This window comes from Sciurus vulgaris (genome assembly GCF_902686455.1).
Source record: "Sciurus vulgaris genome assembly, chromosome: 11".
Classification (NCBI taxonomy): Eukaryota; Metazoa; Chordata; class Mammalia; order Rodentia; family Sciuridae; genus Sciurus; species Sciurus vulgaris.
In genome coordinates, this window is record NC_136472.1 from 3,958,834 (window position 1) to 3,986,409 (window position 27,576).

The 27,576-nt window shown below is 44.7% G+C and overlaps 1 pseudogene across 1 annotated transcript; it reads right to left on the bottom strand.

Annotated features, from left to right (window-relative positions):
• Window positions 1-238: 238 nt before the first annotated feature.
• LOC306639646 (transmembrane protein 41B-like) lies at window positions 239-7,129 on the bottom strand (annotated as a pseudogene). The gene is made up of 6 exons: window positions 6,384-7,129; window positions 5,168-5,184; window positions 4,036-4,165; window positions 3,816-3,888; window positions 1,480-1,563; window positions 239-444 (listed from the first exon to the last, which is right to left on the bottom strand). The product of its transcript is annotated as a transmembrane protein 41B-like (transcript).
• Window positions 7,130-27,576: the final 20,447 nt, after the last annotated feature.

Consider the following 27,576-nt stretch of genomic DNA (forward strand, 5'->3'; position numbering starts at 1 on the left):
TCGAGGACATCTTCTATTTACTCTTGGGAACCGTGTATCCCATGTGAAAAGAACTTAGATCGATGGCTGAAAAAAGATAAAACCAAGAAGGAAAAGTGTGGACATTTCTGGAATGTTCTGGAAAGTGGTACCTTCACTGCTCCTCTGCTGCCTGTTTGGGGAGGCTCTGGGCCACCTCAGTCAGCAGGGAGGCTGGGCCGGGCCCTGCCCAACTCTCGCTGTGCCTGCTGTTCCTACCTCACTGGAGGACAGGGACCACGCCCGCCAACACTGCCACTGGTCTTCCTGGGAGGAGGAGCCAGAGGCCCTCAGAAGCTTGGAGCGCCAGCTTGAAGTCTGCAGAGGCCTCCAGCATCCACGGCAGCACAGCCTCCCTGGGCTTGCTGCTGCAAGGTGACTCGAGGACAGTCATCCCGAGTGGTGACCGGTCTGCCCAGACCACATCTGGAGGAAGAAAGGCCAGGCCGTGCCGCTCCAGAAGTGAATACCGCCTGGGGTCAGGTCCCAGCTGGGCTGCCGGCTGCCAGGGAGACCCCAAGACACAGTGGGGCCCCCAAAGACATGCCTGGTACCTGTGCCTGTGACCTTATTTGGAAATAGGTCTTTGTAGGTGGGATCAAGTTAAGATGAGGACACCCTGGGGCAGGTTGGGACCCAATTCAATGACTGGTGTCCGTAGGAGGGGAGACTCGGAGAGACAGGGAGGAGCCATGCGAAGACAGAGGTAGGGCTGGGCACCCAGCTGCCACAGCCCGGGCACCCGGGGAGCCGGAGGCAGGGGTGCAGCCCACCTAGCCTCTGAAGGAACCTGCCCTGCCCTTGCCTTGATGTGGCCTCCAGATCAGCCAGACGGTGGGTGCCTGGCGCTGGGACCTCCGCTTGTGGCCACTTGCTTGGCAGTCTGGCCGCATGCCACCAAGCCCGCTGCCCCCTGGTGCCTGGGCCTGCACTCGTGGTCTACACCCCGGATTTCAGGCTTCTGCCAGCCTGAGCTGGCGGTGGGAAGCCTGCAGCTCACACCCACTCTGGGGCCTGCAGGAAGTCACTTCCGTCAAGGACTGAGTGCTCAGCACCGGGCAGGACCCCAGGGCGCCAGGGGACTCCAGGGGATGTGCCCACCTGCCAACATGACACAGGGCGGCACGGTCCGTGTGACTCTCCTGAAACAAAGAAAGGGACAGGTGATGGATTTAGGTGACCTGGAACCACCAGTTCTGCGAGGGGGTGGGGACGCCCCCAACCCAGCACAGAGCCTGGCCGCACTCGGCAGGACGCTTGGAACACAGGCGCCCCCTCCCCAGGCCCTGCTCTCTGGCTGGAGCACCCCCTCCCCGCAGTGTGCTCCCTGCCACACGGACGGACCTCTGAGGGAGAAGCTGTCACAGGAGGCTCCAGGCCACGCTCACGGGCTGCCTCTGCAGGAGAAAGCAGAGCCCCACTCCCAGCTACTGAGCAGGGATCAACCCTGCTCCAACTTACCTTTTGTACCACAGCAGGTGACCACGATGATGATGACCACAGACACCATGGGAACCAGGAGGAACCAATGCCAGTGTGGGGTCCCTGGAGAAAGGCAGAGCAGAGAGCCGAGGCAGAGCTGAGTGCTGTGGTCCCTGTCGGAGGGGGTGCTCCTCATCTCCAGCTGTCCATGTTCCCCGCTCAGCTTCAGTGGGGTCTCAGGCCCTTGGAGCGGCAGAGGTCGGTCTCACCAGGGTGGCACAGGAGGCTGTGAGTAGTCCTGGGCCAGCAGGGGGCAAAGCCTGGGGTCTAGGAGTTGGGAGAGGATGTCTGCTCAGGGCCCCCAGAAGTCCTGGCTTCCCACCTTCTAGAATCGCAGCACAGGCCGAGCTGTGGAGACACAGGTACAAGGAGGAGGGACAGGCCACCTAAGCCAGGTTCCAGGTCCTCTCCACCCACAGGGCTCGAGTGGCAGAAGGTCAGCGGAGTAAATCCTCTGCGCAGCAACGTGACTCAACTCAAAAGGCTTTTCTTCCTTCTCAGTTTGGCCCCTTCTGCCTTGTGTGTGTTTAAATGTTCAACTGTTATCTAACCAAAACCACGTTTGAGTGAAAGTAGGCGGGCTGATCCTGAGATGCCACCTGACGTGCCTCAGCCCAAGAGCAGCACAGGCAGTGTTTCAGGAAGACGAGGAGCACAGGGCCCCTCACATCGGCACCTGCCATAAAAGTGGAGCTGACCAGGGCACAGACACAGGCAGAGCTCGCCGCGGAAGCAGGCTGGGAAGCCGCAGCCAGGCCCGATGCTGCCGCCTCACTGAGTCCGGGTTTATGACCACAGCCCACCGGCCAAATCTGGCCCACGACCAGTAAAGTTTCCTTTCTCTTTCTGTACCACTGACCACGTTTCCAGCCCTTCTTAAGCTCAACTTTGAGACAGAGCCTAAGTTGCCTGGCAAACTTGCAATCTTCCTGCCTCAACCTCCCAGATTGCTGAGATTAGTCATGTGCCACCACACCTGGCAGCATTTATAAATAAAGTTTTATTGGCACACAGCCAAGCCCTTTGGGTTTTCTTGTCTCTGGCTGCTATTGCTACAGGGCTAGAGTTGAGCAGGAACCAGAGAGACGGTGTGGCTCCCACAGCCTCCATTATTTACCCTCCCAGAAAAGGCTGGCTTGGCTGTGCCTAAGAGCCAGAGCCGAAGGTGGAGCTGGAGCTGGGGCCCGGCTTTACCTGCGTCTGGGTTTGTTCGGTGTTTGCTGTGCCATTACCTGGCCCAAGAACAGCTCTGCCTGTAGGACACCTGAAGGACACCCAGGTGGTCACTTCTCCCTGCCAGGCTCTGCCCACCGCATCTTCACCAACACCCACAGGGCAGGGTAGGTGAAATCAGCCCTCTGCCACAGGGTGCTCCTCCATGCCGTCCCAATCTGGCCCCGACTGGGGTAATGAGAGTGGAGTTTAGGATTTGTCTGTGATATTTAGGGGACAAGCCTTTCTCTTTCTGCTTGTGGATAAAATATTTGGCTATAAGGACAGGATCTATGATCCCTCTACCAAGAAGGAGTTCAGACCAGAGATGAAGCCAGTCTCGATTAGGGGAAAGGTAAGTGAGTCCAAAGAAGTCAGCAGCCTTGATCAAACCAGACCTGAAGATGGTTCTTACTTTGAACTTGTCAGGTGCATGAGCCAACAGTTCAACATGTTCTGAGTTGTGTTTGAAAGTCTACAATACACTTCATAAATGCAAGTTATTTTGTAAAAGTCTTTATCACTATTGATAAATCCCCAAAATGTTCCCCTCCTATTCATACATGCATGAAACTCAGAATTTCCCCTTATTTGGAAATAGGGACCCTGCAAACATAATTAAACTGAGATGAGGTTAAAATGCATTAGGGTAAGCCCTAATCCAGTGACTGCTATCCTAAGAGGAGGAACTTGGACACACACACACACACACACACACGGCTGAGAAGGCCACGTGGAGAGGGAGGCGGGGATCAGAGTGACATGTCTGCATGCCAGGGAATGTCAAGGGCTGCCAGCCACAACCAGAAGCCAGAAAAGGTGAGGAAGGGGTCCCCTAGGGCCCTCAGAGGGAGAAGTCCCTGTTGATGCCCTTGATTTCAGACCTCTGGTCTCCAGAACTGTGAAGGAACACGGTTCTGTTGTTTCCGGTCACTGGTCTGTGTTCACTGCGACGGTGGCTTCAGGACTCTGACCCAGGGAATGGCACTGCCCCCCACCCCGAACTGTCTGGCTCCCCTCTCCGTCACTCCTCGGAGTGACTGTCGCTGACCCCCGGGTCTCAGTGGCTCCGTGGCCCTCTGAGCCTCAGGAGCTGGCCTTACCCTGCGGCCACTGTGGCCACCGCTGCAGTGCTGCCTTCCGCCGCAGGGGGGCGGCCAGGAACCACCGCTTGCCCTGTGAACGAGAGAAGGGGCATGGATTCCAGGCGGCCGCCAGGAGGAAACGCGGGAGCCTTCATCTCTATGGGCAGGCGGGGAAGCGGACGCCGGGGGACTTCAGTGACCCGCAGCCAAGCCAGCCGCGGGGCCGGCGGAGACCCACGGGCGACGCGCCGTTCCCGCCGCACCGGAGGAGCGTGCCAGGCGGCCGCGGAGTCGCTGGGCAGTAGAAGCTGCGCTGCTTGCAGTGGCCCCGCCGGTCGCCGCTGGGGAGCACTTGGTCACCTTCTGGTCTGTGGAAGAGGGAGACCAAGGGTCAGCCACGGTGGGCCTCTGTCGGGCGGAGCCACCCTGCGGGATCTTCCTGGAGTCTGCCCTCGCTGTCTTCTGACACCGGACCAAGGAGCGGTGAAGCCAGACTCCCGCCTGCCAGCTGGGCGCCCACAGAGACGCAGCTGGCAGCCGGGTTGGTGGGTTGGTTTTGGTTTTGGTTTTGGTTCTGCCAATCAAGCCCCGAGCTGTTCTCCTCTGAGCCACGTCCCAGCCCTTTCTGGTTTTTATTTTGAGGCAGGGCCTGGCCCAGGGTGGCTGCAGTTTTCTTTTGTTTTTGCGGTGTTGGGGGTCACGCCCAGGGCCACATGCAGGCAGGGCCACATGCAGGCAGGGTAGGTGCTCTACCAGCGAGCTGCGCCCAGCTCTCTGGGCCTTCTTCTGGTTGGCACGTGGGCATCCTTTGCAGGTTCTGGACACGGACTTTGTGTGGATCTTGCATATCATAAATACGCTCTGCCCTCCCTAGTTGAGCTTCCCATTTGGATGTCTTTTAGTGGACTGGCAAGCACATGTATCTTTTTTTTTCTTTTCTTTTCTGAATCCAGGCTCTTTTATTTTTAAAAGTCTGATAAAAATTTGCTCAATTACATTTTATATGGTAATATCTAGTGAACTTTGTCCCAAAAGGCTGTTTTAAATTCATTTGTAAAAGTAACAAAAAGCTCTATCATTCAGACTGGTCAACAAGAAAGAAAACATTGCTAGCAGTAACAATAAATGATTTTGCACAAAAGACCAAGGGACCTAAGACTACTAATTAACCAATGTATTTTCTTTGTATTTACAATGAATCCGTTTGTTAATACTGTGATATAAAAAAATGAATCAGTCCACATCATGTAGTAGAAACAGGCTTTGGGGATGATCTTCTCACGGTGAAAACGTACAAGGATTTTTCACACAGCTAAAGCCCTTCTCAATCTGGTGCTGGTCTTGGGATGAAGCTAAAACTAACGGAGTACTTCAGCACGGCAGTGTCCTGGATGCAAGGAACCAAGGGCATTACCACTAGTCAAGCAGCAAAAAGTGGTTTTGTTTTCCCAGAACTATTTAAATACAATGGTTGCCACATGAGAAGTTACTGTTGGGAGTTGGAAAAGTTAAAAACTCTCAACTGGGAAACGGCATTCACCAAAAGCAGTCCCAAACAAAAAAGCCACCCATAAGAAAGCAAGGCATTCTTGTAGGTATATCATGCATAAAAAGGAAAATGACATAATGATTCCTACATGACCAGACTAATAAATAAATGAGGTCAATTTTACAGTCCCTGGAACAAATAAACCACATTTAACCACTAGTGCCATGCTGCCTTTGTCTCAAAATATAAAATAAGTATTCCAGTGTCTAAAAACTATGAGCTTCAAGTTTTTGTTTTTTAGAGCCCCTTTTGAGATATTAAAGAGACACTGTAGTGAAATATTATCTGAATATAAATTATCAACATCAATATGACAGTTCTCATGAAATTCTCATCTCTTATATGAGGGTACAAACATTGTAAAAGGTAGAACAAAGGATGAAAATAGACTGGCCAGAATTTAAATTACCAGACTAGTTCAAGATAAAAGTCTATAAGAGAAATAAAAAGAAAATCAACAAAAGAGATAACTTGATATCCTTGCCATACTCAGTTTTCTATGAGGATGTAGCCTCCAAATGAATTCATCACATCAAAGGCAAAAAGAGAAAAAGCAAATCTCTTTGAGACTTTAATTGTCCAGTTTAAACTCTGAAAGAAGGCTAATATTACCAAGAATTGCACCGTTATCTATTTTAGTAATTAGACATGAGAGAAAAAACATTAACTAGAATGAACCAGTTGTACTAAGAATTCCCACTTGCTGTCGTCCCAGTATCTATCCATAGCTACCCTGGGTACAATAGTTGAAACCTCTTGATGACAGCTCTTTTCATAGTATATCAATTACCATTTTTACTTTCCGCTTCCGCCTTGCTACTTATATGCATTATTTTATGTCTGAAGGGAAATACTGTTTCAGGAATTCCTTGTTTCAATTACCGAAGAGGTAATTCAAAAACGTGAAAGGACGCACATGCTAATCCTGAGATGATGTTGATAGCAAAACCAAACCCGGATGATTTCTCACTCAAATTTTTGCTTCAGTTTTTTGTTTTTTTTTTTTTTTTTTTTTTTTTTTTTTTTTTTAAGATGGCTGGCAGAATAGAACAGCCAAAAACGTCAGAATAAATTCTGAGTTCCGGGAACAGCTTCCCCTGCCATTGTAAGCCGGTACAGTGTTGTTCCTGCTTTAATTGCTACAAAATGGGGAGGTGCGACACCCAGAAAAGAGCAATAGAAAAACCTTTCAATGGCACATTTATCAGAGGAGATGTAATATTAGTAAACCAATTAGGCGCAAATGACATTATTCTCAAAAATATTATAGAGTTAGTGAGATGTTCTCTGTGACGTTCAGCCTGCTGCGACCGTTTTCTGCTTTCTCTTCCGACTAAAGAGGAGAGTAGGTCGCAGAATGAGGCACCGAGTCCAGAACGAGACAAACAAGAAATAAGGCGAGCGGGGCGGGACAAAGAAACCCTGAGAGTACACTGAGAAACATGGAGCTGGAATGGCAAATGTCTGCAGGAAAATCTATGCCGCGAAATAGCTACGAGCACTCCTGCGTAGAGGCGTCCTTACACTTGGATGAAGCTTCTCCTGGAGCCTCAGCTTCTTCCCTCTCTCTGGGAACCTTCGTGTCCGCTCTTCCTCCTTCACTAAGCTGAGGAAAACCTTTTTGTACCAAAACTTAACAAACGCTGCAGATAAAAAAGCAGACTCTGGTACGAGGAGCCACGCTCCTGCTGACCCGGCTCTGCCCAGGCTTCCTCTCCAGGTCTCTGCCACCCAGCGCGGCAGGGCCCAGTGTCCCTGCATCTCTGTCCCCCACTGGGGTCATCTGGAGTGCTCCAGTCTGGGGTGGACGGCGACTCTGCCTTCCACCATGGCTGCTGAGACAGCCCCGGCCCCACGAACACAGCAGTGGCTTCACGGGGTAGGCCCCCCACAGGTATCTTTTGATCCTGACGGACAGACAGACGCTAAGTAAGCTCAACACTGAAGCAGCGTAATGGCATTTAATCAATCTTGTCCTTGTGGCGTGAGGCTTTATAACATATTCTCTTTTGCTGCCCTGACGTCCTCGACGCTCTGTTCTCTTGCTGTTTCGCTGCTCTTGTGCAGACTTCAGTGCGCAGGCTGTGGCTCACAGGGGTATCAGTACTTGGGCAGGCGGGGTGAATGCAAATGTACATTGTTGGAAGAACACTTGGTTGCTGGCTTGTAGTAGCTTGGATGACTTTTCATGTATTAATCGTGCAGAGGGCATTTTGTTGGATGCTCATCCTAATAGTTTGCAGATTGATTCTTCAGCGAGGCACAAGTCCTCGTGATTGAGGGAGGGTTTAGAACTGCACGGGCAGCCGGGGAGGGCCGGCCAAGGAGGAAGGCAGGGCCAGGTCCAGACGGTAAGAGCACCCGGACTGTCCCCAGTAAGGCCAGCTTCCTAGCTGAATGACAGCAGGGACCCAATCAGGGACACTTTTGTACTAGTGGATGCAGGCAGGGGACCCAACGGAAGGACTGAAACAGACGCATGGCCGGGGGTGGGGACAGTGGGCAATGATAAGAGGAGCGTGGAGAGCAGGGGCGAGGAAGAGGAGGAAGGCAGGGCCTAGGAAGAGCGGGTCAGTACTGTCCTCCGGAAAAGTCGGCTGTGTTGCTGTCGCTCTTGCAGTGAACCCACTGCCTGCCTGTTCCCTCTGCGTCCTGTTCTTCAATTCTTTGCTGAGTGGAGACAACCAGTCTCAGACCCCCAGATGGTGACGATGATAAAAACAAAGCTAACGACTCTTCCTGTCAGAGCCAGCCTGGGTGCCAGGGACACCATGCCAGCACTGCGCTGAGGTGGGCCGTGAAGGTTCCGAACTCACACTCTGTGCACTCTCCAATACTGTGGCTCTGGCAGCAGGGTTTGCTGACATGGGTGCCTGCGTGAGGGGAGAGGGCGACACCCGTGGCGGCCAGACCCCCTGCATGGTACCCTCCTCGGCCTCCAACCTCCTGGGAACTTTCTGGACTGATACCCAGCTGCAGTCCTTGTGCTAAACTTAACACGTGTGGTCCTGGAAGCCAGACAGGCACGGCCCTGGTCTCTGACCCATGTCCTGCAGCACGTGCAAGCTGAGGGTCCTGAGCTGGCACGCTGTGCCACCCCAGAGCTGCAGGAGCCCGTCCATCCTAACTGCCGGGTGCTGGTTTAACAGAGGAAGCGTGGAGGGGTGGAAATGGACGTGTCTGGCCACACTGAACCGGCCCTCCCACCCAGCACTAGCAGAGCAGGTTGGCTGAGTGCTGACCTACACGCATCTGGGCACCCCTGTGATGGGCTGACAGATCTGACTCCATGAGAATGTTCTAGGCCAGACTCTAAGGAAAATGACTAAACAGACTCCATTCTGCTCTGAGACTCCATGTTATGTAGGAAATAAGCTTCTCCCATGGGAACACCCCACCTCTGTGCCCATTATCAGTTATGTGGTGTGACATGTTTAATAATATACAATGGCAACTCCTATGTAGTAAAAATTGCTCTCCTTTGACCTCTATTGCTCTTAACCAATGTACCATGTAAACGGTAATTGTGTGGATGTTAGCAACCATTCTTTAGTTTGTTCCTAGGTAAGGGTCATTTTGACCCACTTCCCCCTCTGTTGATGATCTCATGATGTTAGTTTGTAATTTCGAATCATAGCAACAGACATTTATGATTGATGTGATTTTTGGTATAAGAACCCCTACAACCCTGTGGTCGGGGCTGTTCTCCCAATAGCCATTTTTTGGGGCATTGTGTGAGACAGTCAGCTGGCCAGCTTAATAAAGACTCTCAAATTTGGACTTCTCAGTGGTGATCGGTCTGTTCTTAAGTTGCGCCCCATAACATATGGAGGCCCCAGCGAGAGCCTTGCTGCCTGGTGGGTAACCACCGCTCACCACTGACCTGGAAACTCCTGCGGAGGGGAGAGGCCACAGCGCTGCTCCCAGGGGAAGGTCTCTGAGAGACGTTCCTCAGTCCCAGGCTGCACGGTCTGTGGAGCCCCAGGACTGGACTAAATTCTCCAAGAGAGTCACCTGTTTCTGCACCCCTGGGGGACCGGTAAGTCTGTTTCTGGCGGATCCGCATCTGGGGACTCTGAGGAAGGCTGGACGCAGCATTACTTCCCGAGTCCGGGACTGGCAAGACGTTGCTCAGTCCCTCTGGTCTGGAATCTGGAGTGGCCACTTGTCCCTGTCTTTGGTATCTTATCTGTTCTGTGTTTTTTTTGTCCTTTTCTGTTTTTTTGTTGCCCTTAAGTGTAAGCCTGGGTCAGTCTCCCTCACGTCAGTCATGTGCTCCCCTCCAGAGCATGTTAACTAATTTCCAGGAATTCCAGAAGAGGGCCAGTGACTGCGGAACCCGCTGCGATGTCTTTTCTCTAAATTCTGTGGGAAAGAATGACCAACTTTCGAGGTCAGATGGCCACCTCAGGGGACCACCAAATTATCTTTGGGCAACCTGAACATCCTGATCAAATGTTTGATAGTCAAATTTGGTTAAAAAAAAATGGTTAAAAAGGTTTTTAGCCATGTTCACTGAAGCTTACATTAAAATGTAAACTGCTGCCAGTAGGAACTTCCAACTATTGGAGTTGGTCCACCAAAATGCCAGGCTAAAATTTTGATGGCTGCCATCCAAGAGACCAGGAAAACTGGTTTAGAACAGGACCCCAACCTGAGGGGCTCTCCCAATGGAAGCTCCCTTGCTGTCTCTTTGGGAAACTCCTTCAGGAAGGGATAGGGCACAACCTTGTCTATATTCTCTTAATTCCTCTTCATCTCTGATGAGAGGGACCACATCAGCATGGAGGCCAAAAAGACTTTAAAATTCTATCTTTTTGAGTTCATAATTTCGATCTGGTGTGCCTAGGTTAATTTCTGATCAGACCTATTTTATCCAATTATAAAGTTTTCTTAATACTGTGTTTCATTCAGAGACCAGTTTACAGTTAACTCTCAATCTAATGGGTTTTAAAAAATAAGCTATAAGGTCTTTGTCCTTCTGTTTATGTCATGTATGTATACACTAGTGTACTGTCATGTCTACATATATTTGGTACCAAAATTGACATGTGAGCTCATAAATTAAAATTTAAAAAATTGATCCAAATATTTTTTATTTACATAATTTAAAAGGTTTTAAAATGGGTAAACAAAAATATGGCTTTCAAATTACTAAAACAGTTTTGTTTCTGGATGGTCAAAAATAAAATGTTAATTTTATAAAATGTCTAATATTCATTGTTTCTAGGTTTTTCTTCAACAGGAAAGAAATGACTGATATGGCCCAATACACTTCTCTTTTATCTTGGCTTTTAAAAATAACTAAATTAGATTTAACATATATGGGGTTGATCATGGATCAACATCTGATTGGTCTAAAAAGTTAAAATGCTGTTAAATATAACATCAAGTACTCTTAACTCCTTAAATTTCACAGGGTAACATACTTAAAACACTTTTGGTGTTTTCATAAATTGGTAAATTAAAAAAGATTTAAATTTACTTTATGTTAAAAAGGGGATCAACATTAAAACATTACAAGGTTTCAGATATAAAAATATATTTAATAAAAATGTTTCTAGATAAAAAAGTCTATGTGCTAAAATAAGGCTGTTAATACATCTAAGTAAACAACAAGAGTGTCTAATTAAGTGATTAAAAAATGTTAATTAAGAGCAAATTTTAAAAGGTTTATGTGTATAAGTAACACAACGTTTAAAACTATTCAAGGTTTTTCCTAAGATCAAATATTAATGTACTGATATAAACAAAAGTTCAGTCTATATGCTGAAATGACTAATAATTCTTAAAACATCAATTTACTCTTAACATTGTATCTGTTAAGTTTTATTCTCTAGAACAGCTAGTCTTAAAAATTGGGGGTTTGTACAATTCTGGTTAAACAGCAACTGTTATTTTAGAGTATTGTACTACATTACAAAGTCTAAATTTTCTTTACTCTTTTTTATATGTTAAATGTATTCATATCTTCCAGGTATACAAGTCTTTAAAAGGCTTAAAAGAACATTTTATCAAGCTGGTGTTCTCCAACCTAAAGTTGTAATGGTAATTTTAAACTTATCAGAATAAGAAATTTCATTAGGGATTTATTTATATCATTTTGTGTTCTGTAACTGGACCTGAACCTTATGTTACCTTCTGCACTGGGATAAAAATGTAAATGTATTTCTAAAAGATAATGAGAGCCTGACATGTTTAAAAGTTAATATCATGAAACAGGAAAAACATTTTGCCACTTTACTAAACAAAAGGAAAGTTAAAAGCTCTCTCAGCTTCCTTTGATTCATGTTTTAGGTGTAATATCATACTGTGTTCACTAACATTCTTATGGACTTAGGAAACAATATATGTAAACTTTATAAAATGATATTTAAAAAAAATACAAAGATTGGCTTCAGAACTAGACCACTTACCTGAGATTTATGAAGAGCCCTGCCTTACCTGAGATAAGGTTCTGCTCCCACCTTACTACATATTACAGTGGCTCCAAAATAAGTCAGACTTCAGTTCACTTAAAGTTATATTCAAAAGATTGGGTTTTTTTTTTTGTAGTAAATTACTGTAATCTCAAACAGGAGATATAATATACAGTTCAGTCAAAATTTAAGATCGCTATTACACAACTAAATATGTTTTTACTGTTAATTCCATTTTGTATTTTCCTTGTAAACTCCGTAACTGTTGACTGATTAATGTTTTACAGAGGTACTTCTTCAAGAACACTCTAAATTAATTTGAGGTAATCAGTCAAATAACTATAAAGTCAAAGACATTAAAGTTAAAACCCAGTACTCTTACTGTATGACTGGTGAAACTGACTTGCTCGATGTTTAAGATCAAAATTTAAAGATTGAGATTAAAATAAAGGAGCCAAAAAATCAGTATTTGGTTCTTGCTCTCAGAGTCAGCCTGAACCCAGGGAACAAGAGAACTTCTCTAAGGAGCTTTGCAACTCTGGGCCACACAACCTTCCAATCAGGGAGACTGATGAGACCACTAGAGGATGAAAAGCCAATCAGTGCACCTGCTGTAGAGGAGGGTCCTTGGGAAAGGGAGACATCCCTAATACTTCCAAAGGAAGCCACTCCTCAAGGAGACCCTACCATGTGAATGACACTAAAGGAGCTAAGAAGCTGCTCTCAAGTTCCCCAAGAGTGACCCCTGTGGGAACTCAGCTGACTCTTAACAGCAGATAAGAACAAAGTCTATTTGACCAGCTTGATCTTAAACATCTAGCAAAACAGTTAAAACTAAAACACAGTCATTCCTGGACATTTTAAGTAAAACTAGAGTTAGTAAAAAATATTCTTAGACAAAAATGCCTGATAACTATCAAGAGAAACGGTTAGAGTTATAAGTTTTTGGTCAGTTTAAGGCCTATAGATCATCCTAACCTCCAGTACAGGTAGACTTAATCAATGTTTGCTAGTATGATTCTCTAACCCTAAGTAACAAAAATAAAGGGATCTCTACTAACAAAAAGATCATGCCAGTAAAAAGATATTTTACAAAAATCAGGTGACATTAAGTAACTTAACTAAATGTTGTGCTTACATTCCTGATAACTCCGACAGTGTTAAAGATTTACGATTGAGGCCTTATAAACTCCAGCCTTGTTAGACTTTGTTAGGCCTTTATATGGGAACAACCTCTCAGCTCTTCCACCTCCTGGTAAGACATTATTAATTTCTATCAGCTTCATGATAGTCATTGCCATGTTCCAGATGCTATTTATTTTGTACTCATGTTTTTTTGTTTCTTTCATGGAACAAGACTTTTACCCCTAGAAAGGAACTTTTGTCTGCTTGCCCCACCCCACATTGCCCTCACTCAGCTTGAAGCAGCAAAAGTGGTCATCGCCCTTTTTCCTTACAGCAGTAAAGAGTCCCTAAAATTAGAGGGGTTACAATAAAAAAAAGTTTTTAAATTTATTTTTATTGTAAACAAATGGGATACATGTTGTTTCAGTTTGTACGTGGAGTAACAGCATACCATTTGCATATTCATAAATTTACATAGAGTAATGATGTTTGACTCATTCCAGTATTTTTTTCCTTCCTCCCACCCCTCCCACCTCTCTTTTCCCTCTATACAGTCCCTCCTTCCTCCATTCTTGCCCCCCTCCCACCCCCCATTAAGTGTCATCTTCCGCTTATTAGTGAGATCATTCCTCTTTTGGATTTTTGAGATTGGCTTATCTCACTTAACATGATATTCTCCAATTTCATCCATTTGCCTGCAAATGCCATGATTTTATTATTCTTTATAGCTGAGTAATATTCCATTGTATATATATATATATATACCACAGTTTCTTTATCCATTCATCAATTGAAGGACATCTAGGTTGGTTCCATAGTCGGGCTATTGTGAATTGAGCCGCTATGAACATTGATGTGGCGGTATCTCTGTAGTATGCTGATTTTAAGTCCTTTGGGTATAGGCCGAGGAGTGGGATAGCTGGGTCAAATGGTAGGTCCATTCCAAGTTTTCTAAGGAATCTCCACACTGCTTTCCAGAGTGGCTGCACTAATTTGCAGCCCCACCAGCAATGTATGAGTGTACCTTTTTCCCCATATCCTCTCCAACACCTATTGTTGATTGTGTTCTTGATAATCACCATTCTAATTGGGGTGAGATGGAATCTTAGGGTAGTTTTGATTTGCATTTCTCTTATTACTAAAGATGGTGAACATTTTTTCATATATCTGTTGATTGCTTATACATCTTCTTCTGTGAAGTCTGTTCATTTCCTTAGCCCATTTGCTGATGGGGTTATCTGTATTCTTGGTGTAGAGTTTTTCGAGTTCTTTATAGATTCTGGAAATTAGTGCTCTATCTGAAGTATGAGAGGCAAAGATATTCTCCCACTCTGTAGGCTTTCTCTTCGCATTGCTGATAGTTTCCTTTGCTGAGAGAAAGCCATTTAGTTTGAATCTATCCCAGTTATTGATTCTTGCTTTTATTTCTTGTGCTATGGGAGTCCTGTTAAGGAAGTCTGATCCTAAGCCAACAAGGTGAAGATTTGGACCTACTTTTTCTTCTATAAGATGCAGGGTCTCTGGTCTGATTTCAAGGTCCATGATCCATTGTGAGTTGAGTTTTGTGCAGGGAGAGAGATAGGGGTTTAGTTTCATTCTGTTGCATATGGATTTCCAGTTTTCCCAGCCCCATTTGTTGAAGAGGCTATCTTTTCTCCATTGCATATTTTTGGCACCTTTGTCTAGTATTAGAAAATTGTATTTATTTGGGTTTGTGTCCGTGTCCTCTATTCTGTACCATTGATCCACCTGTCTATTTTGGTGCCAATACCATGCCGTTTTTGTTACTGTTGCTTTGTAGTATAGTTGAAGTTCTGGTATTGCAATACCCCCTGTTTCATTCTTCCTGCTAAGGATTGCTTTAGCTATTCTAGGTTTCTTATTCTTCCAGATGAATTTCATGATTGCTTGCTCTATTTCTGTGAGGTACGTCATTGGGATTTTAATTGGAATTGCATTGAATCTGTATAGCACTTTTGGTAGTATGGCCATTTTGACAATATTAATTGTGCCTATCCAAGAACATGGGAGATCTTTCCATCTTCTAAGGTCTTCCTTAATTTCTTTCTTCAGTGTTTTGTAGTTTTCATTGTAGAGATCTTTTACCTCTTTGGTTAGATTGATGCCCAAGTATTTTATTTTTTTTTGAGGCTATTGCAAATGGAGTTGTTTTCCTCATTTCCCTTTCAGCGTTTCATCGCTTGCATATTAAAATGCTGTAGATTTATGCGTGTTGATTTTATAGCCTGCTATTTTGCTGAATTTATTGATGAGGTCTAGAAGTTTTCTGGAGGAGGTTTTTGGATCCTCTAAATATAGAATCATGTCATCCGCAAATAGTGACAGCTTAAGATCCTCTTTTCCTATTCATATCCCTTTAATTTCTTTAGTCTGCCTAATTGCTCTGGCTAGAGTTTTGAGGACAATATTGAATAGAAGAGGTGAAAGAGGACATCCCTGTCTTGTTCCCATTTTTAAAGGGAATGGTTTCAGTTTTTCTCCATTAAGAATGATGTTGGCCATGGGCTTAGCATAAATAGCCTTTACAATGTTCAGGTATGTTCCCACTATCCCTATTTTTTCTAGTGTTTTGAGCATGAAGGGGTGTTGTATTTTGTCGAATGCTTTTTCTGCGTCAATGGAAATAACCATATGATTCTTATCCTTAAGTCTATTGACATGATGGATTACGTTTATTGATTTATGGACGTTAAACCATCCTTGCATTCCAGGAATGAACCCCACTTGATCGTGGTGCACAATTTTCTTAATATGTTTTTGGATATGGTTTGCCAATATTTTATTAAGGATCTGAGCATCTATATTCATCAATGATATTGGTCTAAAATTTTCTTTCCTTGATGTGTCTTTTCCTGGTTTGGGTATGAGGGTGATATTAGCTTCATAGAATGAGTTCAGTAGGGTACCCTCCTTTTCTATTTCCTGGAATACTTTGAGAAGTATTGGAATGAGTTCTTCTTTGAAAGTCTTGTAGAACTCGGCTGAGAATCCGTCTGGTCTTGGGCTTTTCTTGGATGGTAGATTTTTAATGGCTTCTTCTATTTCATTGCTTGATATTGATCTGTTTAAATCATGTATGTCCTCCTGGTTCAGTTTGGGAGGAGCATATGTCTCTAGAAATTTGTCAATGTCTTCGGTACTTTCTATTTTGTTGGAATACAGATTTTCAAAGTAGCTTCGCATTATGTTCTGTATCTCAGTGGTGTCTGTTGTGATATTTCCTTTTGCATCATGTATTTTAGTAATTTGAGTCTTCTCTCTCCTTCTCTTTGTTAGTGTGGCTAAGGGTTTATCTATTTTGTTTACTTTCTCAAAGAACCAACTTTTTGTTATGTCAATTTTTTGAATTGTTTCTTTTGTTTCAATTTCATTGATTTCAGCTCTGATTTTAATTATTTCCTGTCTTCTACTACTTTTGCTGTTATTCTGTTCTTCTTTTTCTAGGGCTTTGAGCTGTAATGTTAGGTCATTTAATTGCTGACTTTTCATTCTTTTCTGGAATGCGCTCCATGCAATGAATTTTCCTCTTAGTACTGCTTTCATAGTGTCCCAGAGATTTTGATATGTTGTATCATCATTCTCATTGACCTCTAAGAATTTTTTAATCTCCTCCCTGATGTTTTTTGTTATCCATGTTTCATTTAATAGCATATTATTTAGTCTTCAAGTGTTGGAGTAATTTCCTTTTTTTACTTTGTCATTGATTTCTACTCTCAGTCCATTATGATCTGATAGAACACAAGGCAGTATATCTACTTTTTTCATTTCCTAAGGGCTGCTTTGTGGCAAAACATATGGTCTATTTTTGAGGAGGTTCCATGTGCTGCTGAGAAGAAAGTGTATCCGCTCGTTGATGAATGGAATATTCTATATATGTCTATTAAGTCTAGGTTATTGATTGTGTTATTGAGTTCTATGGTGTCTTTGGTTGGATTTTGTTTGGAAGATCTATCTAGTGGTGACAGCAGTGCATTAAAGTCGCCCAGAAATATTGTGTTGTGGTCTATGTGATTCTTGAAATTGAGAAGGATTTGTTTGATGTATAGGAATGCACCATTGTTTGGGGCATAAATATTTACTATTGTTATATCTTCCTGATTTATGGTTCCCTTAAGCAGTGTGAAATGTCCTTCTTTATCCCTTCTAACTAACTTTGGCTTGAAGTCCACTTTATCAGATATAAGGATGGAAACCCCCGCTTTTTTACTGGGTCCATGTGCATGGTAGGTTTTTTCCCATTCTTTCACCTTTAGTCTGTGGATGTCTTTTTCTACGAGGTGAGTCTCTTGCAGGCAGCATATTGTTGGGTCTTTATTTTTAATCCATTCTGCCAGTCTATGTCTTTTGATTGATGAGTTTAGGCCATTACCGTTCAGGGTTATTATTGAGAAATGATTTGTATTCCCAGTCATTTGGCTTAGTTTTGGTTTTTAAGTTGGCTTGGTTTCACCTTTGAGTGGTTTTTCTCTAAGGTAGTTCCTCCCTTTGCTGACCTCCATTGTTGATTTTCATGGAATATTTTGTTGAGAACATTCTGTAGCTCAGGCTTTCTATTTGTAAATTCTTTTAACTTTTGTTTATCATGGAAGGATTTTATTTCATCTTCAAATCTGAAGGTTAGTTTTGCTGGGTATAGGATTCTTGGTTGGCAACCATGTTCTTTCAGAGCTTGAAATATGTTGGTCCAGGCCCTTCTAGCTTTTAGAGTCTGGGTTGAGAAGTCAGCTGCTATCAGTGTTGGTTTCCCCCTATATGTAATCTGATGCTTTTCTCTCGCGGCCTTCAAAATCCTATCTTTGTTTTGAATGTTAGGCATTTTCATTATAATGTGCCTTGGTGGGGATCTGTTGTGATTCTGTGCATTTGGTGTTCTGTAAGCCTCTTGTATTTGATTTTCCATTTCATTCTTCAGGTTTGGGAAATTTTCTGATATTATTTCATTGAATAGGTTGTTCATTCCTTTGGTTTGTATCTCTGTGCCTTCCTCAATCCCAATAATTCTTAAATTTGGTCTTTTCATGTCCCATAGTTCTTGGAGATTCTGTTCATGATTTCTTACTATCTTCTATGTTTGGGCCACTTTATTTTCAAGATTAAATATTTTGTCTTCATTGTCTGAGGTTCTGTCTTCCAAGTGGTCTCGTCTGTTGGTGATGCTTTCCATTGAGTTTTTTATTTGGTTTATTGTCTCCTTCATTTCAAGGATTTCTGTTGTTGTTTTTTTTTTTTTGTTTTTTTGTTTTTTTTTTTTTTTTTTTTTTTAGAATCTCTATCTCTTTGTTGAAATGATCTTTTGCTTCCTGTAGGTGCTCTTTCGGTTTTATCATTCATTGCCTGCATTTGCTCTCTTATCTCATCCATTGCTTCACGAATTATCTTAATCATGTATAATCTGAAGTCCTTTTCTGACATTTCTTCTACCATACTGTCATTGGATTTTATTACTATAGAATCTAGATTTGTTTAGATCATTTTCTTCCCTTGTTTTTTCATGTTGTTCATGTATCTTCCCCTCTAGCACTGCAGATCTGGGGTATTTCAGATTTCCCCCTATAGGCTTATAGTGGCCCTATAGGTTTCCAAAACCCTTTCTTTAAGTGGAGATCAATATTAGCAGTGCCCAAACCAGACACTATGCAAACCTAGACCAAATAGCCCCTATGGGGACAATAACATCATGTAAATAAGGGAGAAAGCGACTCTGAGGGAACAGGTAAACAGAAGGAAAAGAAAGCAAGAAACGTAAAGAAATAAAAACTTAATTTTTTTAAAAAAAAGGAGAAAAAGAAAATCTACTGTATAATAGTCATGTTGTAATGAAACCTCCCAGTGTTCAGTAACCTGATGTATAAGAGGTACCTGAGAATGAGCTTCAAGCCTCCAGCAGGCGTTGCAGGATGGGATTTGCCCCACCCGAATATCGGAGCTACAGCTTCCAGGATTATCCAAGATGGCTGCTCTGGCTTCCAAATGTGTTGGCAAATGGGGAGTTGCAGCTCAGGGGTGAACGCGGTCAGCTGTAGGTCCTGGAGACAGGATGCCATTAGTCCAGCAGGGATCCTGGTGGTCAGGTGTGTTTGGTGTGATTTTGGGATCCTGGAGGCCGGGTGCAATCAGTCAGTCTGGGGTCCCGGTGATAGGGCGCAGTCAGTTGGTCTGGGGGTCCTGGCAGCAGGGAGCACTCAGTTGATGTGAGGGCCCCAGAGGCAGGGAGTGATTGGTCGGGCTGAGGGATCCTGGAGATGGGGCTCAGTCAGTCCGACCAGGGGTCCTACGGGGCCTGGCTGTTGTCTCACAATGGCGGCAGCCACGTGTAATCAAACCTGCAAGTACTGTGACAGTGAACTTCCGGGCAGCAGCAGGCAGCTGATTCTCCCCTGGCAGTCCGCGGTCAGTCTGCTGGCAGCTGTTGGATGATCGGGAGGTGAACCTCGAGCGTTGGGTGATGGATAGGGGTAAGGCAGGTGATGGGCAGGCGAGAGGCAGGCAAATGGTGGATGATAGACGCCTGACAGTGAGCAATCTGCTCTCAAAAAAGGCGTCAATATGCTGGCAGATTGCAGGTCATCACAGCAGACAAAAGGGGTAAACACTAGGGGATCAATAAGCAGCAAAGACTGCCTCACCAAGAAACAGATACCCTCTGCTTGAATCTGGCGCTTTGGAGCAACAAGGAACGCAGCCTCCCTCTAGACCGCCATCTTGGATCTCGAGATTTACAATAAAAATTTTAAAAAGACAGTCAATACAGATAGGTAAATTGGGTTAAATCACAAAAATAAGGCCAGTTTTGGTCTAGAAAGTTGGAGGCAAATGACCTCTGAGGATTAAAAGGTTAATGCTTTCAGAGCCCTTCCTCCACCTTTACCAAGAACCTGCTTCTGTTCTAACCTGTTGTTAAGTCTCTCTAACAGTTTCAATTTATGAGAAAACCAGCCCCAAGAGACCACTGATTTCCAACACCCATTTCAGTCAGAAAACTATGTCTACGTCAAATGGTTCCAAAAAGGACTAATGCCCGGCTAAAATGGAGGGACCTTACTCACAACATGGACTCATCACATCTGAGTCAAGACAACAGAAAAATGGACAGCCCTCAGAGACCCCAACCACCATCTAAAGCTAAGACTGAAAAAAATGTTAAACATGTTTTTTCTCTTGCTTGAACTGTCAGGAATAACTCTGTGCTTAACCGTTCAACTTTTTGAGATTGCCAAATGGGATGAATTTTGTATTACTGTTCACATCATTCCCCAGGTGTACTTTTATGATGAGGAGGGAGGGAGAGAACATATGGGACTAAAATCTAAACAGGCCCCTGTCCTAATTCCCCTCCAAGTGGGAATAGGTATAGCGGGCTCCACAGTTGTAGGAACCACTGCCCTGATTACTGGAAATAAGAATTTCAAAACTTTAAGTAGACAAATAGATTTGGACTTAAATATGTTAGAGATAGAATCCAGTCTGTTAAGCTAATGGGGTTGCACACTCACTACAATCACCTATGCACTACTAATAAATCGATGATTTGATTATGTACATAAAACCAGTGGGGAATGTGATGGACTGACAGATCTGGCTCCATGAGAATGTTCTAGGCCAGACTCTAAGGGAAATGACTACACAGACTTCATTCTGCTCTGAGACTCCATGTTATGTAGGAAATAAGCTTCTCCCATGGGAACACCCCGCCTCTGTGCCCATCATCAGTTACTTGGTGTGACATGTTTAATAATATACAATGGCAACTCCTATGTAGTAAAGAATTGCTCTCTGTTGATTCCTATTGCCCCTAAACAATGTACCATGTGAACAGTGATTGTGTGGATGTTAGTAGCCATTCTTTAGTTTGTACCTAGGTAAGGGTCATTCTGACCCACGTCCCCCTCTGTTGATGATCTCATGATGTTAATGTGTAATTTCAAATCACAGACACTTATGATTGATGTAATTTTTGGTATAAGAACCCCTACAACCCTGTGGTCAGGGCTGTTCTCCCAATAGCCATTTTTGGGGGGCATTGTGTGAGACAGTCAGCTGGCCAGCTTAATAAAGACTCTCAAATTTGGACTTCTCAGTGGTGATTGGTCTGTTCTTAACCATAACACCCCGAGCTCAGCAGAGGCCAGGTTGGGCCAGCCCTGTCTCACTCCTTGGTGACGGGCGATGTTGCAGGTGTGTGTGTGCAGACAGTGTGCAGATGCACGTGTGTGTGCAGGTGCCCGTGCATGCTCAAGTATGCATTTGACCTGTGTGCACGTGTGTTTGCAGTGAGTGCACTGTGCATGCAGGAGTGCCTGTGTAGGTGTGTGCAGGTGGGTGTGGGTGGGGGTCCAGGTGCCCACACTCAAGCTCCTCTCTTTGGACTCCTCCTTCTGGTTGGGCCAGTGATAAGATGCAGACTTGACTTTGCTTGGTCCCCCACGTAGTAGCACAGGGTGATCCTCAGGAGAGTGAGATTAAGCTACCTCCTCCTAGGAGCCTCAATCCTCAGCCATATCTGGGGTCCTCCAACAGGAGAGTAGGGGGGAGCCTCCAACCTGGGCCTGCACCCCTGACTTCTGTCCTCCAAGATCTCGCAGAACATGCACCTATTTCACCTCCAGACAAGCACCTGCCTGTCTCTGTTAACATGGGGAGGTCTTACAAAGGGGGTAGAGGAGAAACCCCTTCCCAGGTAGGCAGGCAGTGGCCGCCAAGTGTAGGTCTGCCCATCCCTCATCAGCCAGGTTTTCCAGTTCTCCAGGGCAGTCTCCACTTCTGTCGCCACTGAAGGTTTAAGGCCTCCCTTCTCCAGGTCAGAAGGCTCGGGCAGGTGTCTTGGGACCCACCAGGTGGGCAGCATTGGCAGCAGAGGTCATTAGACCCGTCCTTGTCTGGTTCACATGGGGTCATCCTGGTTGCCAGTACCACACTGACTGAGAAAGTGGAGACTGCTTACCAAGCGCTGCCCCACTGCTGGGGAGTCGTGTGTGCCCTCCCCACGTGGGGCCTGGGCACATGGAGGCCAGTGGCCCCCGCTGGAACACTGGCTCCCTCATGGGGCCTTTGTGCCAATCACACTCTGTGACCCTTCTCACACCCCCTTCCCTTCGAGTGACTGCAGAAAATGTGTTCTCTGACTTCAGAATGCTGGCCACCTCCTCTTGCTGTATCTGATCTATTTGCCTGATCAGAACTATATGCTATATAGATCCTTTGGATTTTACTGAAAATTTTTTTTTGTTCTAGATGTAATTTTTCCAAAGTTTGCAATACACTTTGTCTAGAAAGTATATCACCTGTGGATGGGAAACTGGGATCTGTGAGCTTATATGTGTATATATGTGCAACATTTTTTTTATGTCTGCTTGATTTTCTGGCATCTGAGGTATATTAAAATCGCCTACTTAGTCTGTGGATTTCACCGAGTAATTATGTCAGTTTTTGCCTTTTGTATTTTGGAGCTATGTTATTGGGTACATACAATTTCATGATTGCTTCACCAGTGTGGTTGCTCCTCATTATTTCTGGATTATGCATTTGCAAATTCACCTACTTGCTGAAATTCACTTCTGACTCCAAAACTAATGGCACTTTTGCTAACATGCACGGAGTGGCAAAAGGTTAGAGTCCTCTGACAGGTTCCCAGCTGAGATGGAGCAGGGTGACACTCTGCTTTTTTGTTTCATCCCTCCCTGTAAACCTGTGAATCTTTTGTCTGCTCAGGGTGACCTGTGTTTGCAGTTTTCCTGTTTTTACCCTCTGTGTTACTAATTCTGCTGTTTAAAACAGCCCCCAAGCACTGAGGCCAAACCTGTCTCTTGCCCCAGTGTGGGGAAGCTGTGCTGTCTCACGGAGGAAACACGGGTGCTGCAGAAGCTTCGCACAGGCAGAGGTTTACAGGGCCGGCTGTGAGTTCAGCGTCAACAAATCCACAACATATGTGAAGATGTCTTCAAACAGAAACATGTGCAATAAGATTAAATATCCATTGTTTTGGGCTGGGGATATAGCTCAGTTGGTAGAGTGCCTGCTTCACAAGCACAACGCCCTGGGTTCAATCCCCGGCACCAAAAAAAAAAAAAAAAAAAAAAAAAAAAATCCATTTTTTTTTTTTTTTAATGAACTTTGGGCCTTGCTAGACACACTGAAATCACATACAATTTAATTTTTGTATTTTTTTGTTTATTTATTTATTGGTACCAGGGATTGATCTCAGGGGTGCTCAACCACTGAGCAACATCCCCAATCCTTTTTTTTTTTTAATTTTTAGTTTTGAGGCAGGGTCTCCCTAAGTTGTTGAGGCTGGCTTTGAAAAATTTGGGATCCTCCTGCCTCAGCCTCTGTAGTCACTGGGACTACAGGAAGGTGCTACCACATCCGGCGGTAATTTTGTTTCATTTTGCTTTTTGCAGGGCAGGGGGTGAACCTGGGGCCTGTGCACGCTCTAGGCAAACTCTCGACCACACGGTTACTGGAGTTACGCCCCAGCCCTATCGCTGGGCTTATCGACGTGCCGTGCTTCAAGATCACCCCACCTTTCTTCCGGGAGCAACACTGCATTTGTGCCAGTTCAGCAGGTGCAGTGACTTTATGGGACACGTACACCTCGAATGTGGAGATGAATGTCAGCCTTGCTGCGACTTTCCCCCCTTACTGGCATCAGATCTGCCATTTTACCTGTGGGGCTCCTAAGTTTCGATCCTGGGGCAATGCCCCTTAGCTTCCCATAAAATGTAGAGGTCAACCCCAGCCCAGCCCGTGATGCAACCCCTAAGCGGCATAGAAATTCCTATTGCAGCTATAAAACTGCTCTGTGAGGACGGACACGCTGCTGCCCTCCTGGTTGGCCGTGTGCTCGTGTCAGTAAGTCTCTTGTGTGAGGTCCCATGCGTGAGTGCTGCTTGGACTCTTGGAACGTCCCACGTGCCCCTACATGGGTGCTGTGACTCCGCTAGGCTCTTGCACGGCCCTTGCTCTGCCTGTGGGATCTGAGCTGCTTTGGGATCCCACACTCGGCCTGAGCCCACCCTCACGGTGAATCACCTTCCATTTCACCACGCGCAACTTCTCATCCACCACCTGCTGATTCAAGTAAGTTCTGTGCCTTCGGGCGACTCAGACAGCCTGAGGGTCCCGGGAAGAGACTGTCGAACTCCAGCACTTGCAGTGTTCTTCATTTGGCCGGGGGTACCCCCAACCACGGCTTCCAGAGCCACGGCTGATCCCCACTGTCCCGAGTCCCCGGGTCCAGAGGGCCTCAGCCTGGCAACAGACCCTCTCTACGGGTCTCAGTCACTCTTCTGGCTCAGAGCCCTGGGGCCAGGCTGAGCCCCAGCTACCACCGTCCTGAGGCAGTGACGACTCCCAGAGCGGTCAGCTCCTTCTCGTTGGGTCCCAGAGAACAGAGGGAGGCCTCTGCTGCTCCCTTCCAAGCTCTCTCTTGTCGTGGGTGCAGCCACCTCCGCCACCCCCTCAGGCACCCTTTTGGGTTGCCTTTTGGCAAATTTGGGCTCACTCTGTCTTACGTCTGACTGCAAGGCACAAAATTAGTTTGTCTTTGCGACCACATTTGGCCCCTCTATACCTTAGACAATGGCTCCAAATGACCACTTAATGGCACCCTGGATCCCAACATTTTGAGGGACATTTTCAACCTTTGTGAGTGCTGGGGAAATGGACAGCGATCCCTTATGTCCAGGCTTCTCCCTCTTCTGCTCCAAGCCTCTGGTCCTTTGTTCTCCAGCCCAGGTTCTACTAGCCCTTAAGACCCCTCGAACCCAGGACACTGCTGAGAAGCCCCCTCCCTATTGATCTCAACCTTCTGCTAAAAAGACCTGGGGTGATCAGTAAGAAAACGCCCAGGTTCCCTTTGTTCACATAGCTAGCCTTCACTGATCTATCCAGGATCTCCCCATGACTGTTCCTGTGCTTAGATGTGCTCACTGTGTTCTCTTTAAGCTGCAAGAGGGAGGCATTTAAAATCAACCCCTCCTGTGAGGCCCTCCCAGCAAAGGGCATTATATGCCTAAGAACCAATAGATATCCCCTCACCCTCCGGAGAGTCCTTTAGTCTGTAGGGAAAAAAAAAAAAATAGGCCAAAATGCACACTTTTTACTTTTGTCTTGGTTTTTTCATAAGTGGGAATTTATAGTGGCAGGGAGGAAAGCAGTAACACCCTTAGGTCTGAATCCTCCAAGGGTCTCTAGCACAGGGCAAACTGGGACCCTAGCACTTTGTCAAAGAAGGTCAGAAATAACTTTGGCAAAGCCAGGTAGTGAGAGATGGGTTTTCTGGACCATATGGAAGCTCAAAGTTAGGGAGACGTCCCTAATACTTCTTCTAACTCAGATGGGAGCTTCTCTCTCAACAGTATTGCCAGGTTCACCACCGGCCTGCATACTGCAAAATTACAAATGATCAAGAAAAGTGCCTTCATATGTTACCAGGCTTGGCCTCAATAATATCTACCACGAGAGGAGGAGGCCTTGAGGAATCATCTACTGAGGGAGGAAAATCAAGGGGACCCCCCAACCTAAGACAGATAAAAATAAATTTATGCAGGTTTTTGGAGATCCAAATAAATATCTTGAGATGTTTCAGAACTTATGCTGGGTATTTGGCTTCACCTGGAAAGATTATGCTATTAACCATCTAGAGCACAGGCAGTTCCTGGAAACCATCTTACTAGGATTCAAATAGTGAGTAGGATGCCCGGAAAACTGTCAAATGAGGCTTTCAGGAAAGTCCTGCTGTTTTCATGGAGAGACTCAGGAAGGTGATAAGAAAACACACCACCCTGAACCCTGAATTCATAGAGGGCCACCTACTTTTAAAGGATAAATTTATCAAGGAGTCAGCCCCCAACCATTTAGAGGAAATTACAAAACTGGCATTTGGCCCTGATCAATCCCTAGGTGATCTCCTCCAGCTTGCATCTTCCATTTTCTTTTTATAATAGAGATCAAGAGAAAAAGAAAGGGAACATAAAGACAAGAAAAAGCACTTATTAAAGATCATTCAAAACATCAATAGACAGAAACTTTTTATGCCTTGCAACAGCCCATACAATTCACCCATTTTAGGAGGTCAAAAGCCAACTGCCTAGTCTAAAACCTTAGGATAATTAACAAAGCAGTAATCTCCCTCCACCTTAGTTCTTAATCCATGTACTCTGTTATCTGAGATTCCAGCTGCTGCTTGTTTTACTATGTTAGATTTAAAAGAAGCCTTTTTCTGTATACTTAGACTCTGAATTACAATTTCTGTTTACCTTTAAGGAACCAGAGAGTGGATCTCAACTAACCTAGAAAGTGTTGCCTCAAGGATTTGGCAATAGCCCTCACCCGTTCAGACAAACTCTAGCTAAGAACTTAGCAAAATTCAGAGATAAAACATCTATAATTGTTCTCCAATATGTAGATGACATTCTTTTATGTTCTTCCACCTGGGAGGAATGTCAAAAGGCCATTACAGAGCTCCTAAACTTCTTAGCTGACAGAGGTTATAAGATCTGAAAGAAGAATGTTTAATTATGCCACCAATAGGTTCGATACTTAGGATGAAGCAAAATTTAACCTGCTTGTCACTGAGAGAGAGAAAAATAAACATAACCAGCCCAACAGCCAGTGGCATGTCACAGTAAGGAGTATGATATAGCAGCCCCATTCCTCAAAAGCAGGGGGAGATAATGTTTCATAATTTTCTGCATCCAAACCTGACCAGGAAAAAAGGGTTAAAAAGCTCTAGGCAGCTATTTCCCTTGCCTAGCCTTGCTGAAGCCTACATTGGAGGCTCAGCAAGAGACCAACCTGAGGCTGAAGAAAAAAAGTGTCCATTTTAAACTTCTCCTGGGCTGCAACACAGAAAAATGGCTTTAAGATTCCCTATCTCTCTCCCTTCCTCCCTCCCTCCCTCTCTCTCTCTGTCTCTCTCTTTCCCTCTCTCTCCCTTCCCTCCCTCCCTCTTTCTGCTTTTCTCTTTCTCCCTCTCTCATGCTATTTTACTAAAATAATTAATGACCATTATCGTCTAGGACTCTTGTTTTGTTTTTCTTAAATGCTATATTTTTTCAAGCGCACAGTTTTGATCCTACATACCTGGGTTAATGTTTTTCTGACCAGTTCTATTTTTATTCAACTCTAGAGTTGTATTTTTTTCTAACATCAATGACATTGCACCACCTACAAAAAGCTACAAGGCCTTTGCTTTTGTGTTATGTGTATATCGTGTTGTCTGTCTATACATGTGCGTACATCCACATATCACGTACATAGCAAAATTGACATATAATGAGTGCTCATGAATTAAAATTAAAAATGCATCCAGATGTCTTTAATTCACATGATTTTTAAAAGGTTCAATTTAAATTGTGTAAAAAAATGGAGGTAAAATGTCTTTAAAATTCCTTAACTCACAAGTCTCTCTAGGTGGTCAAACTAATAAAATGTTGATATCTATAAAATGTCTAATCCATTGTTTCTAGGACTTTTCTTCAATAGGAAAGAGATGGAAGATACTGTTCAATACACTAGTCTGATATCTTGGTTTTTATAGTAAAAAAAATAAATTAGATTTGACATGTATAGGATTACTCAAATGTGTTTGTTAAAACATCTAATTAATTTACAAAGTTAAAATGCCAACTGTTAAATATAACATCAAGATAATTGTGTTATTACT